General features: G+C 41.5%; 1 pseudogene; it reads right to left on the bottom strand.

Moving 5' to 3' along the window:
- The window catches only part of LOC123052737 (PHD finger protein ALFIN-LIKE 2-like), a 31,040-nt pseudogene extending 12,685 nt beyond the window's left edge, over positions 1-18,355 (bottom strand).
- Between the last annotated feature and the right edge of the window lie 380 nt (positions 18,356-18,735).

The following is an 18,735-nucleotide window of genomic DNA, read 5'->3' as shown; positions in this document are numbered from 1 at the left end:
ACAACGGCAATACCAATTGACACTGAGCCCAAGGCTTAATCTTTTCCTAATAATAAAGTACGGATTGACTCCGTGGGTTCACCGTCACAATACGTTTCTTCCTGTGAATTTACGCTTTCTGTTCAAGCGGTGATTTTTGTCTTTTAATAAGATAAGATACATATATGAGGTGGTACTAATTCGAGGACATATGCCACTTTAATTTGCCACCTTAAGTCCGACGACTGTTGGGCCGCACGCCCGCCGTGCTGGGCTTGGTCCACTTTTATTTTCCTTCAACTCAGGGGGCAAAAAATTAGTGTCAGCGGCGTGGGGGATCGAACCCAGTACATTCCTCTCCATCGCAAAGGCTGCATCCAGCTGCTCTACTCCACAATCGCGTAAAGATTGATGATTAGGTACATAAGGAAATACTCCGATATCGTCTGTCCCCGGCTGGGCCTATCTAGCGCCCCTGGTGGGCCTATGCGCACACACAAAATCAGCCCACCAATCCGTTAATTTGCCTATTTATAAATAGTCCCACCTTGCTATCTTAAATTAAATTCTTCTAATTTATATATGTCTTTTCTACACTACTATTAAACGAGAGAACTTGACAACGGCGGACGAAAACTCTGCCCGTACTAACAACCCACGCTCGCACGAGTGTACAGGTAAACCCACGTCCTTTTCTCAAAAAAAAAAGGTAACAACCCACATCCAAATTACACGGAGAGTCATACACGGATAACAAATGAGTCATACACGGAAACAACTGAGCTAAATTAGCAGGAATCAATCCAGGCTCGACGTCCAGATTACATGCACCGTCGCTGCCCTGCGCATCCGCTGAGGCACCGGACGACGGCCGCGACATCGCTGCCCTGCACAGCCGTCGAGGCACCCGACGACGGCCGCGACGACGAGGTCACAGGTCCAGCCGCACAGACGCCCTGCCACAGCCGCGACGAGGAGCTCCTCGCCGACATAGGTGCATGCTCTTCTCTGATCTGAAGTTCGAAAGGCTTTTACATGCCGCTGCCGCCAAGGCTTCGTTAGGCTAGAAGACGCCTCCGCCCTACTCCTTTGTCAACCTGTTCATGTGATCCATCAATTGTTTTGATTGAATGAAATTATGAAAAAGAAGGAAAGTGTATGAACTGGTGAAATATGGCATGACCATATACTGACCTCACCTAAATGCCTCATCAAGCTGCATATGAACAGGTCCAATTCTCAGTTCCAAATATGAACACACATAAAGTCACTCTGAGATACACCTACATGAATAGCATTACAAACTACTACATCCTGAATCATTATTGCAGGTATATATATTAATGCAAAAGGAATTCAATTGGCGACTGAGTATTAACAAAGCTTTCATGTTAAACAGTAGGATGGAGTTGAACATAAAACACTACTATGTCTGAGTTGTGGTAATAGTATTCCTTCAGTTACAATTGTGTGATACCATTCTTGACATTCACAGGGTTGAAGGACTTCGTATGGCCCCAACCAGTCCCAACAGGGCGCGCACCCCGTTCCAGGATATAAGCAACAACCAATCCTTGGGTGATGAGCATTACACAACCACCCAATTTCAGTTTTTGTACCCCAACTGCTGAATTGTGACATTGATTGCAGACCCTAATGAAGTAAAAAGGCACAGGGATAGAGAGCGGTATGCACAAAATAAGGATGAGATTAATAAGAGACGACGTGAGGCCTACAAACAGAAGAAACTTGCGTCTGCTGAGATCAGTGGGGCACAAACAAAGCTGGGAGTATCACAAGGTAATAAAGATGAACTTCATTCTTCATTATATATATTGCTATATATAATGATCTATTCTTCATCTACTCAGGCAGTAATGAGATTAATAAAGATGAAATTCATTCTCCATTATATATATATATATATATATATATATATATATTGCTATATATAATGATCTATTCTTCATCTACACAGGCAGTAATGAGATTAAGAATCGTATGGAAAGGGAGCGGTATGCACGAAATAGAGAGGAAATATTAAAGCGACAGCGACAAACCCGCGAGCAAAATAAGCATATTGCTGCCGTCCTTGATGGCAGTAACATTGTAACGCAAGTGCCGGCCACCGGACAATCTGCAGTCACACAACTGCAGAACATAACAAGTGCAGGGGGTGCGGTACCAAATTCCGTTCATTTGACCAGAGAAGACAATGTGGACGATGAGTCTGATTGGTTGCACAGAAATGATGCGTACTAGATGCAACGGAATTCAAGACGACTGATACCCACACTTATGTCACTAGATGAGAACCCCCAACTCAGTACAATCGACAACCTACATATGCCAGAAAAGTCTTCTAAAAAAAGGGTTAGTTGTCTGATTTATTAATGGTGCTAAATTATCCGGTGTTTATTTCTTCTCTAATTTGCCATTCTATTTTTGTTTCAGGTACAGATCCTTCTTATGGCAAGAAACCTCTACCGATCCAACGTAATGATATTACTCCAGGGATGGAACCGTCCCCAGATGCAGGTCAAACCCCTCATAATCAAATTGGTACGGTCTTGTGGTACCATCCTGTGCATAAAAAGGGTCCATCTCTTTTGCTTACTCTTTTGTGCCAAATAAATGTTTTCAGCCAACGACCACGCCGAAGATGCTTACGGACTACTGGAGCCCGATGTCCACACCATAAACATTGATGGTCTGCATAATGTCATTTTTAGTTTCATCTCCCCAGTATGCATAACATCAAATGAGCATCATTTACTACCTCACAAATAGAATGCTTGGGAGACGGGAACCTAGGAGAAAAAACTGGAGACATGGACCATGATGAAGAAGCTAGGATCTTCGCCCAACCAGGTTTATTGTTGTTGACATGAGTTGCCAGTACAATATAGTATTAGTAATATGGTTTCTGGGTGAACTTTAATTAATGCATTCTGCTCCAGATGTTTATTTTCAATCCTACCGAGTGGAGCAAAAGTATGGTGATGGAGCTCCCAATAATGATGCTCACAACAGAGTTTACATGAACCTGCCCAAAAAGCATCATGTGCTTAGAAAAGTTACTGATTGCCGCCATTGTGGAGCTTTGCGATTTCAATACGAGGGGCCTGCATTCTGCTGCAGAAAGGGAAAAGTGGATGTATTTACTCCAGATGTTTGTGAGGAGTTGAAACGGTTGTTTACAAGTCAAGATGATGGGGATGCTAGATATTTCAGAGAAAATATACGGTATTTCAACTCCCACTTCTCATTCACAAGTCTGGGAGTCACCCTTGATCGCCGAGTCAGCACCGCGGCAGGAACCGGCGTATATACATTTCGTGCGTGTGGAGGGTTGTACCACGCTCTTGATGATCTCGAGTCTGGTGATAATGGCCCTCGACATTTGCAGCTATATATTTATGATACAGATGAAAACTTGTTTCACAGGGTTAAGAGGTCTCCAAATCTTAGGTTAGATCTCATACGGAAGATTCTGGCAATACTAGAGCATAACCCTTATGCTCAAGTATTTAAAAGCCTTGGTGTTGTTCCAAATCTAGATGAATACATGATCTCATTAAATACCGATATCAAGCTTGATCAACGAAGGTACAATGCGCCAACAACTTCTCAGGTAGCAGCAATATGGGTTGAAGGGAGCGACCCACAAAAAACCTTTGATAGAAGTGTTATCGTGTACGGGAAAGGAGAGCGTCCCCTGTATATTAGAGCATACTATGGGTGCTACGACCCTTTGTCATATCCACTATTCTTCGCACGTGGGGAGATCGGTTGGAATCGTTTGATGCCATATATTGGGGCCGCCGATGACACAAACCAAGATTCAGTGGATGATACTGCACGACAACAGTACCCAGCCTATGTTCTTCCTTCAGGTATAATGTTCATAATTGATCTATAAATTTTAATCAAAGTTAAACTTATTCAGTAATCCATCTTGCAGACGATAACATGATTAGTGAACAACTTGGTCATGACGCAAGACATGAAGACCAGGCCACTGATTTAGCTGCAGGTATTGGACATGATTGCTGTTTTTGTATTCTTATGGTTCTATACCAGATTTATGTTCATTGTTGATTTATACATATTAATCAAAGTTAGCCTTATTTAGTATTTCATCTTTCAGACAATAACATGATTATAGACCAAATTGATCATGGCCGCCGACATGATGACCAGGCCAGTCAAAGTTAACCTTATTTGGTATCCATCTTTCAGACGATAACATGACTAGAGAAGAACTTGGTCATGGCGCAGGGCATGAAGACCAAGCCACTGATTTAGCTGCAGGTATTGGAAACGATTCATGTTTTTATATTCTTATGATTCTATTATACCAACTTTAATGTTGTTAAACAATTTTTAGATGACTACGAGGATAACCCGGATGAGGATTTTGGTGACAATGAGATGAATGCCACAAAATCAAGGAAATATGTTAGCGCGAGGGAGTACTATGCCTTCAAGCTGCAGGTCCGGAAAAAGCTTTTTAACATCATCTTGTTTGGGGGGCGCCTTTTCCAACAGTGGGCGGTTGACATGTACATCAAGATTGAGACAATGAGGCTTGACTGGTACTCAAAGCCAGCAAATCAAAAGGTCATACGCGCTGACCTCTACCAGGTAACGTGCTTGTGTTTATACTATTAAATTGTATTACAGATGCCACTCTTTGCTTCAACATGGTATACTAATTGGCGTCAAATATTGATTTATTATAGGGCCTTGTTGACACCGTCATCGCTGGCGAGTCACGCGGTGATCGTATTGGCAAGAGAATCGTGCTTCCACGTATCTTTCCTGGTGGTGACCGTGACATGCAACGCAGGTTCCTGGCAATAGTTCAACGATGGGGTAAACCGGAGTATTTTGTCATGATGACATGCAATCCCTACTGGGAGGAGATAACTATTGAATTGTTGCCTGGACAGCTGCCACAAGACCGTCCAGACCTTGTGGCAAGAGTATACAGAGCTAAACAACGATCCATGATGGACTTACTGATTAAGGGTAAGCATTTTGGAGAAGTTGCGGCTTATGTACATGTCACTGAGTTTTAGAAACGAGGCCTCCCTCATGAGCATATACTTCTGATCATGAAAGCTAAAAGTAAGTTAAGGACCCTGGATGACTATGATCGGGTGATATCGGCAGAAATACCAGACAAAAATAAATATCCTGTTCTCCATGATCTGGTGGTCAAACACATGTTGCATGGTCCATGTGGCGCGCTCAAGAAAAGTTGCCCTTGCATGATAGATGGACAATGTCGGTTTCATTACCCGCGAGATTTCTGTGATGCTACATTACAAGGGAAAGACTCATATCCCATCTATAGAAGGAGGGATGATGGGGTGAGAGTTAGGATCAGAGGAGTAGATTTGGACAATAGATGGGTGGTCCCTTACAACCCATTTCTGCTGATGACATACAACTGTCACATTAATGTCGAAGCATGCTCGAGCCTCAAGGCAGTGAAGTACTTATTCAAATACATCTACAAAGGGCATGATAAGGCATCATTTGCGTTCGAGCAGGATATTATCAATGACGGGGGAATCATCGATGAAATTCGACAATATAGGGATGCACGCTATATATCTCCTCCCGAAGCTATCTACAGGATTTTCGGCTTTAAAATGTTTGGTGTCAGCCCAGCTGTGTTGCAGCTCCAGCTTCATTTGCCAAACATGCATACAGTCGCATTTCAGGCTTATGAAAATCTGGAAGATGTTGTCGCTCGACCATCTTCTTCCAAATCCATGCTTACCGAGTACTTTGGGATGAACCAAAAGTATCCAGAGGCACGAAAATTGTTGTACAGAGAGTTCCCAGAACATTATAGGTGGATAGCCGGTAATAAGAAGTGGCAACCGAGAAAAAATAAGAGATCACAGATTGGAAGATTGGTGCATGCACACCCTGCTGAAGGAGAGAGGTACTACTTGCGGGTGCTCCTAAACCATGTCCGAGGTGCCACTTCATTTGATGATTTAAAAACAGTAAATGGCAAGGCATGCGGGTCCTTCAGAGAGGCGTGTGAGCAATTAGGCCTCATTGAGCACGACAGGACACTTGATGATTGCATGACGGAGGCAACGATATTTCAAATGCCTACTGCTCTTAGACGGTTGTTTGCGACTATATTGGTATTCTGTGAGGCAACACAAATCCATCAGTTATGGGACAAACATCTAGCATCCATGTCTGAAGATTATCGCCGTACTCAATCGAATGAGGCAGCACTTGAGCAAATGGTCCTTAGGGATATCAGGGATCTGCTGCAATCCATGGGAAAGGATATTAAACTCTATGGACTTCCGGATCTGGTTGACGCGGATGGTTCTTCTAACTTTGACAATACAGAGGTAACAGAGGAGAGACAGGTCAAAGTGGACCAAGAACATCTAGATCTATTCAGCTGTTTGAACAATGAGCAACTAGCTGGTTTCAATGACATAATGGATCATGTGACAAACCAAAAAAGCCAGATATTCTTTGTTGACGGTCCAGGAGGCACTGGGAAGACGTACCTGTACAAGGCGTTGCTTGCAAAGGTCCGTTCGATGGGTCTAATAGCGACCGCAACTGCTACATCAGGTATCGCAGCGTCGATAATGCCTGGAGGCCGGACTGCACACTCCAGGTTCAAAATTCCAATCAAGCTCACTGACAACAGCATGTGTAGCTTCACAAAGCAGAGTGGTACGGCAGAGTTGCTTAAACAGGCGTCCTTGATAATTTGGGATGAAGTTGCTACGACAAAGCGTCAAGCAGTTGAGACACTTGATAGATCTCTGCAGGATATAATGGAATGTTCTTTACCATTTGGTGGAAAGGTTGTCGTCTTTGGTGGCGATTTCAGGCAGGTCCTCCCCGTTGTGACCCGAGGGACAAGAGCACAGATCACTGATGCTACACTGTTGAGATCCTATCTGTGGCAGAAGATCCGCAAGATACGCCTCACACGCAATATGCGGGCACAGACAGACCCTTGGTTCTCGGAATACCTCCTACGGATTGGCAATGGGACAGAAGAAACAATTGGCGACGACTATGTGCATCTCCCTGAAGACATTGTGATTGCTTATACCGACGATGATGAACCTATTAACAAGCTTATCGAAGATGTCTTCCCATCCCTGCACACCAATGCTAGGTCGAGAGAGTACATGAGCACACGTGCAATTCTCTCGACCAAAAATGAGCATGTAGATGACCTGAATGACAAGATGATCTCCAGGTTTCCGGGCGAAGAAAAGGTGTACCATAGCTTTGACTATATCGAGGATGACTTCCAGAATAAAATGAGCATGTAGATGACCTGAATGACAAGATGATCTCCAGGTTTCCGGGCGAAGAAAAGGTGTACCATAGCTTTGACTATATCGAGGATGACTTCCAGAATAATTACACAATTGACTTCCTGAACTCGATCACACCAAATGGGTTGCCCCCGCATGTCTTGAGAGTAAAAATCAACTGCCCGGTCATTTTGCTACGGAACCTCGACCCTCATAATGGGCTATGTAATGGAACACGGCTTATGATCAGGGCCTTCCAGGATAATGCAATCGATGCAGAGATTGTTGGTGGCCAGCATGCTGGAAAGAGGGTGTTCATACCTAGGATCCCTATGTCGCCCTCGGAGGACACCTCACTTCCCTTCAAGCTTAAGAGAAAACAGTTCCCCATCCGCCTGAGTTTTGCGATGACCATTAACAAGGCACAGGGTCAAACCATCCCAAATGTCGGTATTTACCTTCCAGAACCTGTTTTCTCACATGGTCAACTATATGTTGCATTGTCAAGGGGTGTCTCAAGAAAGACGACACGGATTTTAGCCAAGCCTAACAAGGAGGTTGATAAATCTGGGAGAAGCACCAAAAACATTGTCTACATAGATGTTTTAGAGGGGTGAGGTACGTGCAATAGTTCGTGTTTTCTTTGCACCTTCGATTTTGTACCTATATAACTAACTCTGAATATAACACTTTTCTCTTGTTTTATTTGCAGGTTTTCATAACAGCGCACTACATAATAGGCATGAAACACAAATGATGTCGATGTGACCTCCGACTCTTTATGTCAGAGTCGTTTATTAGTTTGATTTATTTGTAAAAATCGTTGACATATTAACTGTCCCGAAATGAAAAAGTACAGACTTTAAATGTGTCACACTTGTTATTCCGTTCATGTTCTGATTACTTACAGCATTCATTTGGGAATGTAGAAATTTCAATTTATTCTATAAATTCCAGAACATAAGATTGCTATACCAGCAAAATGTAAGCTGCTGGGATCATTGACAGAAATAATGAAATATTGCAATCTTATGATGGCTGTTTTTCTCTGAAGTGCATATGTGATTGTTCGGCCTCAGTCTCAAATATAACTGGTTGAATTGCCAAGCGCACGTGAACTAACTAAATTGAAACGATCCATCTAACATATAAATGGAAGAAAGAAGTGTCAATTTCAGTCTTGACTGGACGTGGTCATCATGGAGTACTAAGTATTCTCAGTCCCTAACACTAACAACCGTCGATAATAATGTGTAAACACAACACTGCAGACAGCATAAGCAACAATGAACAAAAAGAGATAAAGGGCCAAGAAAGCAATCAATTTTTCTGAACACACGTGAGCAGCAATAATAATAAAACATAAGTACGGAACTCACCTTGATGGTTTCTTCGTAACATGGAAACCTATGATGTCACCAGTCCCAATAGCTTTGGGCTGTAGTACAATGTTTGCAAGGTTGCATGGTTTGATCTCAGGAATAGTGGATTATGCCGTTTTATCAAGCTCAGTCTTGAAACAATCGAAAGCACTTCCTTGGCCCCTCCTGTCAAACACGGCCATTGAGGGCACATAATTAACTAACTGCCAAGACAAAGGATACAAGAATTATATTTCTGTAGAGAATGATGAACTTTCTGTACATAATAAAAAGGTATTAGAGAAAGCACACAAAAAATAGATAAACGTTCTGATGAGCCGAGCAATATTTCTGCATAAACATGTATTACGAAAATAACTCAATTAATTCTATGTGCGTAGGGTATAAAAGCAAAAAAAAACATGCGTCCTGAGATAAATCAAAAGAGTTGCCAAAAAAAAGATAGATCAAAGGAAAGCGTGGGGCATGAGATAACAATCACGATTCCCTTGCCTCCTCACGCTAGGAAAGTCCTTCCCCTGATTTCCGCCTTACATATTGCCTACAGCGAACGATCTTTCAATCAGGAGCCCACAGAAGTAACGGGTTTTGCACCGTAGGGTTTCCTTCATCCTCTCTCGCGAAGGATTGCCGCAGCCTCACACCCCTCCGTCGCGGCGGCCTCCTCCACCGCAAGTCTGTCCAGCTTGCCGTACACATGTGTCCGTGGTGAACTACCATCGTCCCCCCCATGTCTGCGTCACAATCCACGGTGGCCTCTACGGATCAATCTGATATCATCGTGGTAATAATGATATCTCTCGATAATTACATCCTATTCACGATTTCACATCTACAAGGCAACATAGTCGCTAGAGGTGATCCAACGAAGTGAATCAACATGCCTTGTGTTATCCCGCAAAGTTACAGAGATTTCATTATGTGACTTAGGAAATTCTTTGGGCAAGATCCACCTGATTACTAGAGAGAATAGTCACGCAAGTTAGTCTCGAAAAGTTTACTGAACAATTAAAAAAAGAAATAGATACTGAAATTTAGTTGGAAAGGATGTCATGATACCACTATGTTAAGTACACATGAGCAGATATGTGCATATAGTTTTGATGTACTCCCTACGACCCAACATATAAGATCAATTTTCAAGCTAACAAAACATAGGGGCTGAATGTGTATGACGTGATAATAATATATGCTTTGATTTTCAGGAAAACATCGACAAAGGAGCGAAGGACGAGCATACACAAAATATGCAGATTGAATGCATGATAACCAAAGATGAAGATATGAACACCGAGTCAAAAAATGCAATAGAAGAACAAGGCATCATGGAAGATACAGAAAATATGCAGATTGATGAGGTGATATCCTAACACAAGCATACAAAACCCAAGCCGACAAAGGCGGTTTTTAATTTCACATGCCATTATTATTCTTCTTATTCAGGGGGGACAAAACAATATCTAATCTATAGTATCATAATATCATACCTACGATTCTTTATTCATCTTCATAATATTTGCTCTTCTATACGTACTGAAGAATATTATATTATTATGTGTTTCAGTTACTAAGCGATGAAGAACCAGTAAGTACTGGGTAATATTATATTATGTGTGTTTCAGGTACGAAGCGAGGAAGAATCAAATGGAATAGACGACGACGATGAAGTACAGAAAAAAAAAGCACACAGGCCACAGATTGTGAAGTGGCAAAGGCATGCTTCCGTTTCAACTATCCCAAATAATTCTAATTCTCATTATATTATAATACTACATAGGGATTATTCTTTGTAATGTTGCTCTCAGGGATTAACCGTCAAGGAAACAAGCGAAGAAATGCAGCCAGCTCAAGACAATGAATTAGCACAAACATTCGACACCGAAGGGGCAGAAACTGTAGGGGACAAACTTGCAGAATTAAATGGAATAGCCAACAAAGATGAAGTGGAGAAAAATAAGAGCACGCGGTCCACAGATTCCGAGGTGATAGAGGCATATTTTCTTTTCCAAGTATTTGTCCCAAGTAGTTCTAATTCTAATTATATTAAACCCTGCATACTGATTGTTCTTTGTAATCTTGCTCTCAGGAATTAACCTTGAACGAAACAAGTGAACAAATGCAGTCAGCTCGGGATGAGGAATTAGCACAAACATTTGGCACCGAAGGGGCAGACACTATAGGGGACACAATGAGAGAATCAAATGGAACAGCCGACAAAGAAGTGGAGAAAAAGTAGAGCACGCAGTCCAGTGATTCTGAAGACTCTGAAGTGACAGAGGTATCTTTTCTTTTCCAACTATGTCCCAAATAGGTCTAATTGTAAGTATATTATATCCTGCATACCCATTATTCTTTGCAATGTTGCCTCCAGGAATTAACCTTCAATGAAACAAGTGAACAAATGGATGCAACTGAGGACAGAGAATTAGAACTAACGTCTCGCATGGAAGGGGCACATACAGGGAAGCCTATCCGACTGCATAACAAACCTAAGAAGGCACAAGACTACGTGCTGGCTCCAGAAGGCACGGACAAATCCTTCTATGCCCTGCTTTTGCTACATTTATTTTCTTTGTCATTAATAAATGTTGTTACTTACATCATGATAGATTACGCCTGCACTGGCGATGATTGGTCTGTGATTGAAAATATCATGTCTGAACCAAACGATAAAAGAAATTTAGTGAGCATCGACGACTCACATCTCCAAAGAAAACAGTTAGAACGTCTATTACTCCCCGAAGAATTCCTTGGCGACGAAGTAAGTATATGTGTCTTTCAGACAAGACTGCTGTTTTAACATGAGTTTCTATTCACTCCTCTGACTAAGGTGTGCACTTCATATTGCAGATCATAGACGCATACATACATTGCATAAGTGCTAAAGAGCATCTACAGATGAGGTCAGGTGGAAGTGTGTTCTTAGAGAGTGCATGCATCTCTAAGATGATAAAGGAATTTAGCTCTATACGGGATGACGCACCAAGATGGGTATTAAACAGAGCTACAACTTATTTGGAACATGATATGGTGAGTCTCAGTTCCATATAAATGTTTGTATAGATGGGACCTAAACTAACAAAAACCCTATTCTCAGATATTCATTCCAGTTAACATTGAACACTTCCATTGGTACCTAGCAGTTATAAATGCCGGGCAGCGATGCATCCAGGTGCTCGACTCGCTAGGCCCAAGAATGAGCCGCAAAGACCTCACCGCTATGGTTAGTCATTAGTCCCACTGCACCATCTTTTGATAAGACGATTTCTGTTATTGTTCGGTTGTGATGCTAATACTTTGTCATTTATTCATTCAACAGCTCAAAGGACTAGAAAATGTATTCGAATATGCATCGCTTCAAGTGGAACTAAAAACTGATAAGTGGAAAGACTTAAACATCTCATCATGGCCAAGGGAAGAGTGTATTAAGAGCAAACTGCAAAGAGACTGGTATACCTTCTATATCTGAATTAAACTTTAGTCTCAATATTTGAATTTCTATCTCTGGACCATGTGGCGGCAAGCAAGCAAATTAAATTGGTAAACAGTACAGTGTCCAACTGATTCAGCACTAGAGGCCGACAGTGATAGCACCAAGCGAAATTCAGTAATTATGACCAGCAAATCATTAAACTTAGTCTGAATATCTCAATTCTATCTCTGGACCATGTGGCTGTAGGCAAGCAAATTAAATTGGTAAACAGTGCAATGCCTATCTCATTGAACACTAGGGCCTGAGAGCAACTAGATTCAGTCAAGCATGCAAGTGAATCTAGAGCAGCAGAAAAATCAGGGAACCAGACCTATGAAATCAAAACGAGAGAGAGGTAGAGGGAGGCTTTGCCTTGGGTTGCTGCTGCCCCATGGCTGGGCGTCATCCCGTGAGAGAAGCCTCACTCCTCCTCTCCCTGCATCAAGTTGGTGCATGTGCGTGGTGAGTTGGAGGCTGGCTGCATCCATTGGCGTGTTGAGGTCTCCTGCAGCCCAGCACGAACACCATCTCAGGGAAGGGAAGAAGAAGAAGAAATCCAAGAGGAGAGGAGAAGGGGGCGGACCTGTATGTCGTCGGGGTAGCCTTCCTGTCCCGGAGCCACAGGGTAAGGTCGCCGGAGCCACGACGGAGCAGATCAAGCACCGGCGCACGCGGATCCAATGCCGGCAAACGCAAATCAAGTGCCTCCTCGCCCAGCAGCACCTCCTCGCCCAGAAGCCTCACTCCTCCTCTCCCTACGGGGTGTGAGAGAACTAGGGTTGGGGGCTGCCAGAGTGGGCGTAGGTGATGGGGAGCAAGGCGGCCATGGGGAGGAAGAGGAGAGCGCACGCGGTGGATGGCCCCGGCGTCGCCAGGAGGAGTGAGGGGCGGCGCAGAGCAGATCGCCGGGCCGCCGCGTGTGGATGGGGATGTCGTGGCCACGAATGAGGGAAGAATGGGGAGGAAAGGAGAAATGAGGGGGCGGTGGGAGTTTGACTGAGCTTTGAGTGAGTGTGGCATTGTCCGAACAAAAATACACTGTACTGTATTAGATCATCTAAATACACATTATATTTCATAGGGCATCTCCGGTTCACTAAGTTTGTGAAAATTTTGTTTTCATCACGGCTTGTTTCAGTCATGATCATTTGATGATTCTAAAAGTTGTTTTATACAAATATCTATAAATTTGATTAAAAATGATTGAGTTTATTTAAGTTTTATATTTGTAATCATGCAGGTCATCTTGTGGTCTGTGGATGGTAAATTTTATGGAGTACTTCACTGGAGATATGTTGTCTGACATTCCTACACAGGTATTTTTTTACTGTGTATCATTATATTTATTCTATGTTGTATCACTATTTAACTCTTATTACTGTTTTAATAGGAACATATGACAGATTTTAGAACAAAACTAGTTGTCATTTTAGTGGACTCAGAATTGAATGATGATAATATAAGAAATCGAGACATGGAAGAGGACGATAACAACACAGATCCCACAGAATGTATGATTCTGGATAGACCCCCTGAGAATTTCAAAATATCAAATACATCAACAGAAGTTGAGCTCATCCCGCGGTCATTTATTCTTTCACCGTCTGTCAACCCAACAAATGATGATTTAATAGATGAACTTTGCTTGTTCATCAGTATGGTTGATGATGTCGCTCTACTAGAGTAAGCCATATTTTTTATTTCATTTTCTATTCCAACAAATTACTCTGATGTCATTATAATTTACAGAATTTTGATTTTACAGGAGAGAATGGGTGAAAAGCTCTGATCCGTACACTATTAGCTTAAATTTGAGACAAATTAAAAACATTTTAAGCAATGATGAATACATGGATATTCATTGCTTTAATATGGCTGTGCGAATACTAGCGCGCCACGAAGTCCAGCTTCTCAGAGACATTCCATCTCACTATATGGATCTGAACTTTTGTGTAAGTTACTATAATCACGTACTACATTTTTTTTCTCATTGCACTAATATTTTCTCATTCGTACTTTAGTCCATGTTCCATTATGCACGAGACTCAAGTCATTGTGAACATATGGAAATTGCTACATTGAAACGGTTGTTCCATAGCTGGCCTGACAGTAATGACTATCATATCTCTCAATGTGATATGGTAAGATTTTTTTTATTTGTAACAGTGCTTTACTTGGTCTTAATTAATATTCTATGTATTTCTAAACTATTTCATCATTGCAGATTTTATTGCCTTGGTATATGTTTGGGTTATTTCTATTGTTTGTCTTGGATCAAAATAGAAAAGTTGTCTCAATTTTCGATCCGATACCAATACCTACTTTTGGAAAGAATGTACTTAAAACTGTGGCCGACAATCTAAACCTTGCGCTTGAAGTTGCAAACCCTACATTCAAGGATGATATCTCTAAATGGGAATGCATAGTTCATGATGCTCCAACAAACTCACACTGGTATGATTCTTTTAAACGCATTACAATATTAGTTGATTCATTCAACGCACATTATGTGTTTATTTCATATATGCAGTGCCTTGTCTGGTTATTTGGTTTTTAATTACATGCACTCATTGTGCGATGGAAAACTATATTTTCCCATACCCCAGGTGACTATTTACACCATGCTTATCTGTATACACATTGCACATACAACTTGTTATAACAATGTTGTATAATGCCAATGTAGGATGGTTTTCAACCGAGGAAGCAATTTTTGATGCATATTTTAAAGTACGAAGAGAACGAAGCTCAAAACAATATCCCATACATTGAACGAAGCATCATTGATCGCATCTATAGATGCACCTTCATTGCTTCAAAAGCTGGACCTTCAAAACATGCTTAGTTGCGGTTTTTAGAATATGTTCTTGTAGCAATTATAATATAATTATTATGTGACAGTGAATTTTATGTGAAGACATGTTTATGATATGTGTGTTGGATCACAAATATGTCGCACTTTTTGAAAAAACAATTTGAGTGACATGATAACATTTAGTAGCGATCTGAATTTTCTGTAAAAATCATTTTAGTATTATATCATGTAAACATATTTTGTTTGAGACGTGCGTTGCACGTGCATGCTTACTAGTAGGTTAAAGGGTCTCAAAGAGCGACTGGGGAATCAAAACTATTTCAAACGATCTAACAGATTAGATCTCAGAGAGAGATAACGAGGGACAACGATGAAGCCAAGGAAGAGAGACCTAATATAGTGGCTAATTAATTAGGAAAAAGGAGGTGGCAAGAGGGATCACGTTGCTGTGATGAAGGAATATCCTGACACATTGATGGAGTACGACATGCACACGGTACGGAAAACACGCACATACATTGTCGCAAAGAGACGGTCAGTTATTAAAAATAAAAAGGGAGGGGCCAGAAAAATTATGGTAGGACTCGACGAGGCAAGGGCTCAACCACACGCACCTTGACACATTTGGGAGTATGGAGACATGCTACAAGATCAATCATTCTTGGCTCACAGCTCAAACCTGTACTGCCACATGACAACTATGTTTTTTTTTACTTCTCCATCTATTTCTGCATATTAAGTCATAAAATCCCTCGATAATTGGTAAAGAGTAGAAGATATGTGCCAGAATCAACAATTCAACACATATAGTTATAAAATAAAAAATATATTATACTGATAAAAACACATCATAATCGACCAAACTTGCATGCAGAAGCGTTTTCAGAATAAAAGAAAATTAATACAAAGTAATATACCCTACTTAAATTAAATAGTATTTTAAGTAAAAACTGATTTGTATCCTTAGCGATGGATTCCACTAAAATGTAATCAATCACTATATGATCAGATTGACATAATATGACATTTTTATTTCATCGGAGTTGTACGGTTGCAAATTAAATCAAAATAATTGAAAGTTGTAATAAAAGAAAATACATCAAAATCGCAACTGGAATAGTGCATTAAAAAGAATGAACCACAACCGGTCATAAAAGAAAATTACATGACTCGGTCACATAATCTAGGATGTATTATACATTGTGTAATAGTGTAAGCTACAAAATACATCCATATGAGAATGTTCTGCTAACATTTAGGATGTTAGAGATTTGCACCAAGTTTATGAGCCATGATGAGCCGTTTCTACTCGATATCTTGATGTTGAAAGAGAGATGGACCCGTTGCAACGCACGGGCCCTTTTGCTATCGGATTTAAAAACAGTCCCGCTTCGGTACAATATGGACCTTTGACAGATTATACGGGTGCCGAAAGGCGGCGCCAATCGAACACAAGACCTCCTGGTCTCTATTGACAATTTAGCAGCGCGGAATATTAAGAACTATGCGAAGCAACATATTTGAATGTTTTTTCAAAAATTTGTATGCAGTTGTTTTAAACGCAAACATTTTTCAAAATTGTGAAAAAATTGAACACAATTTGAAATTCTGATCAAATTTTCAAAATGAGAACAAAAGTTGGAATAATGAACAATTTTTTAGAACACGAACAAAATTTCAAACCCTAACCTTTTTTGAAATCGTGAACAATTTTTCAGTGAACAAATTTTTAAAATGCAAACCATTTTTTGAAAACGTGGACAATCTTTGAAAAATGGATAACATTTTAAAATACTGATTTTTTGAAAAATGAGAAAAAAATTGACATGCTGAACAATTTTGGAAAAATGAACAATTTTTGAAACACAGTTTGTTTTCGAAAATCTTAACTTTTCTGAAAATGCGAACATTTTTTATAATTGCGAACAAATTTTGAAAATATTAACAATTTTTTAAACTCTGAACTTTTTCAAAAAAACACAAACAAATTTGGAATTCCGAACATTTTTGAATAGATTCATAAATTTGAAAAAAAGTTCAGGAATTTGATATTTTTCCCATTTTTAAAATTTCACGCATTTGAAAAGCAAAAAAGAAGGAAAAAAGAAAATAAAAAGGAAATTGAGAATAAAATAGAACAAAACCTGTTTTAAGAAAACAAAAACACAAAAACCCGGGAAAACCACTTTAAAACCAGCTGGTTTTGCACCAAGTTGGTCGCGCCCTATTACTTCAGCGTAAACCTGACGCTAGCCCAACTGGCATGCAATGCTGCCCATTCATCTTTAAGACTAGGTATCAATTCCTGTGTGCGCCCCTTTGCTTCACCTCTTTTTTCAATCCTGCAGACGCTAATGGGCCGGCCCATTAGTGTGGACGCTTTTGCCGAAGCGCTTCTTCCGTACTGGCGGCCGACGTATCTTTAAGAAAGACCATCCTAAAGGTCACATTTTTCATTGCCGTTGTTAGTTACCCGATGTGCTAGAAAATGGTTTGTTTGAACAACATATATGTGCGATTATACCCGGCTTATATATTGGGTTAGGGGCAGGTGATAATATTTTACTCTCGTTGCAACGCATGAGAACTGAAATAGATCATGACGAACATTGTTAGGGTACGTCCAAATTTCATGGTCAAAAAAGAAATACTCAATGTAGCCTTATTTTTGACGTTTGCAAAAATTAAATTAAAGAAGTGCTGCATAATGGCAAGTGGAGCAAGTTTTAATTTTTCGCCCGGTGCAACGCACGGGCATTTGTACTAGTAAGAACAGAAAAATTGTTAAACTATTTTTCAAAAAATGTTGAGCCTGGGGCAGAACCGTACCTCTCGTTTGCATTGAGACGCGCGCCAAAGAAGAAGGCAACGGAGAGCAGCCACGAGTCCGAGTGGACGGCGACGAGGGAGAGCCAGTCGCGGCGATGCATCCCATCCCTGGCGAAGTTGATCCCTAGCGCCGGCTCCGGCATCTCCGGCGGCACCTCCTCCGCCGGCAGCGCGACCTCCCAACTACCGTTGGGGTGTCCGTATAGACACGAATTCTCCTTCTCTGCACACCAATCAAAGAAACCGATCAAAGCCCATGACGCGAAGAACCCACCAATTCGAGCCATCAGATCCGATCCGGTCTTACCTTGGTCGCAGTACCTGTAGAAGTCTTCCACATCTGCAAGAGCCACGAACCACGCGGGGCGACGCGCCGTCGCGTTAAATCTAATATGAAAGAGAAGCTGCACAGAGTGAGAGCAGGGCGGTGCCTGGGTCGCTTACCGACGGTGAGAGCGCGGACGAGTGCACTGCGGCGGTTGGAAAAGTCCTTAAAGATGTCCTCGACTGTGCGGGGAGCAGGGGAGACGGGGGCAGCGGCAGTCTCCATCGGCTGGGGCACGGTGAACGGCTGCGCAGGCAGCAGTGTCGGCGCCTTCCGATGTGAGGGAAGTTCAGGTCGGAGCTCTGACGCAGGACGGAATTTAAGGTTAGGGATGCGGTCCAAGCGGGCATGACACAGTGGAACGGGGCTGGGAAGGGATGCCGCAGTGGGCACGTGGCATCTAAGGTCGACGAGCGCGCCACGCACACCAGTGGATAGTAAGTGTCACCAGTAACATGCGTACGTTAGGCTAGTCATGGTGACGAGTAACTTAAACTAATGTCATGCATACGACACTAGTATATGTTACTATTTTTATCGTGCAAAGTAACATAGAAAAATATCATATATGGTTGCATTTATTAGCTTTAGACTCAAGTTTTTTT

Source organism: Triticum aestivum, chromosome 2D, assembly GCF_018294505.1.
Source record: "Triticum aestivum cultivar Chinese Spring chromosome 2D, IWGSC CS RefSeq v2.1, whole genome shotgun sequence".
In the NCBI taxonomy this organism is placed as follows: Eukaryota; Viridiplantae; Streptophyta; class Magnoliopsida; order Poales; family Poaceae; genus Triticum; species Triticum aestivum.
Note: the sequence above shows the minus strand (reverse complement) of the source record. Positions and strands in the feature narration are given on the sequence as shown.